The following is a 2,643-nucleotide window of genomic DNA, read 5'->3' on the forward strand; positions in this document are numbered from 1 at the left end:
GGAGAAAGTTATCAGGCTGATAAAGAGTAAAGAGTAAAATAGAAATATAATGATATCAACGATAGTTGTCTTGGCAAGATCCTCAGACCAAAGATTATGATCTAGACGTTCTAAAAGAATATGATCAAAAGATATAAAAGCTAGCAGAAATATATGCCAGACACACTGACCCGAAAAGAAAAAAAAATGACTATGTCATACCAGCTTAAGCACCACGAATTTGATGTCTAAGAGACAAAATCAAGTTGCTACAATGTCTATTAGAGATGATCGACCATGGACCAGCCCGTATTGCAGGCCCAATCCGGAACATGATAAAGACAACCAGAGACTATGTGTTTATCTAGTATATATTCCATGTATATCTGTAACATATTGTTTATCCTTATCTTTATCTTGTTAGGATAAACATGACCTTATGACGGTCTAATACCTTGTATATATATGGACCTTCTGGTCGACAGTAATAATAACAGAAGTATTTTCCCAACACTTCATTTACAACATCTTTCTTACTTTTGATTTTTGTATTAATATTTATCTCAAGAAATTCTTGTAGAGACGAAGCGCTGCGCATGCTCTAAGAGCATGATTAACTCGGGGTTCTTAGGATAAGGTTTTTAACGGAAGTTAAAAAATTATTTTTAAACTTTTAACTAAAAAAGATAAGAACTGGTTCTTAAATAAGGAATTTAACAACCAGTTCTTAGCTTTTTTAGATTGTGACTAGAACCCGATCCAATCCGTAAAATCAACGAAGAAATTGACCCATGACAAAATCAAATCATCTTGTGTGATGAAACGCCTAACATGACCAAGCAAATTGCTGTCAAAACGCAGGCACTAATAAATGATATCTGCTTTGTAATTTCTATGTGAAAAGAAAACGATATACATATGAATCGCAGTCAAGACTTTTACCAAAAAAAAAAAAAAAATCGCAGTCAATACTCAAAAAATAATAATGGGTAACATAAATAGCTTTGTAATTACTGGTCAAAAAACAATTATCGAAAAGCATAAATCCAACTTGGTCTACCCGTTTTTGTTCCTTTTCGTTTTGCCTACACGCTTAGGATTAGATTCATTGATTCATGATGATGAATTTGAATGATGATGAATTTGAATTTGGAAAACATTTGGAAACGTGATAAACTTAGATGGTAGAATTACACTTAGCTTAACATAAAATTCCCTAGAAAGAAACTATAAGGCTAGCTTAAAAGATTTAAAGATAAAGAAGTTCTATGGTTCAGTCAAAAAAGAATAAGAAGAAGTTCTATGGTTTAAAAGAAAAGAAAAGAAACTCAGAAACAACACTGATCATTAGATCGTTGTAATTCTGATATAATGTAAAGATTAAGGAGAATGGAAAATTGAACGAATTATTTTATTAACTCTCATACGAATAGTTAAATATTATGTTATATAGCTTTATATACTAAATAAATGTTTTCTTAAATTAGATAAACATGAATATTCAAATATCTTGGTTTAATAAATATACAATATTTATTAATAATATTTAGAATTATCTAGATCACTGCATATAATAATCTAAATCTTTCTATATCTCATTTGTAGATATATTGTTTGTGTGGGGGGCATAGCAAAACGATAAAAACTTAAACTGAGATGAATATAGAGTATAAAATCACACAGAGAGTTTTAAAATCTGTATAACGGAATATTATCTAACGTGATCATGCCATGTAGACAAAAGACGGAGATAAATAATAATATATTCACAAAACGAAACACTAAAACAAAACACAAAAGTAAAAAGCAGAGGAGATTCAGTCTTAGTCACCTAGGAGCAAGATTATGAATTTTTGGCGGAATATAAGAACTTCACCCTAAGAAACCCTAATAATCATGCTCTAACCATGCTCTAACCAATTCCATTTCAGCTTTGGACCGGTAGGTCATTCCTCTCTAAAAATCACATTAGGCAGATCAAGAGCAATTAGCTATAAACGGAAGATTTTACCAAACATATTATTATTATTATTAGAGAAAATTACTAGAATGTTATAAAAAAGTTGGTTTATTACTAGAGTGTTATATATTTTTAAAAAATTACTAGAATGTTTGGATACACATAATAAATGACAACATGGACATTTGGTTAGTTTTTTTTAATTGAAATTATTTTTAAACACTTAATCCACGTCAGTAATTAACAATCCACATAAGCAAAATAGAAATCAAACCGTCTCCTTCTCCACAACTACATAGGGGTTAAAAAAAGGAACGAAGAACATTGTTGTCGTCTCGAAGAAGGAACCGCAAGCTTTCTCCCACTCTCCGAAATCCTCGTCGACATTGTGTTTACTTCGTCTTCCTCGAACTAACTCTCTGTCGTTGATACTGTGTCTTTTCCGATATCGTCTTCCCCAAAATCGCCGTCTTCAATCGTTTGTACGAAATCGTCTTCGCCGCATTCTTATCTACGAGTTCGTCTTTTCCGCTAGGATGTCGCGACGTTATATATTGTGTTTTGGTTGAGTTTGTGGGTCAGTTATATATTATATTTCATCTGAGTTATATATTTTGTTGCGACTGAGATAGGGTTATGTTGCGGCTGTGATATGGTTGAGGGTTTTGTTGCGTCTGAGTTAGAGTTTTGTTGCGACTGAGTTA

Source organism: Brassica oleracea, chromosome C5 (genome assembly GCF_000695525.1).
Source record: "Brassica oleracea var. oleracea cultivar TO1000 chromosome C5, BOL, whole genome shotgun sequence".
Lineage (NCBI taxonomy): Eukaryota > Viridiplantae > Streptophyta > Magnoliopsida > Brassicales > Brassicaceae > Brassica > Brassica oleracea.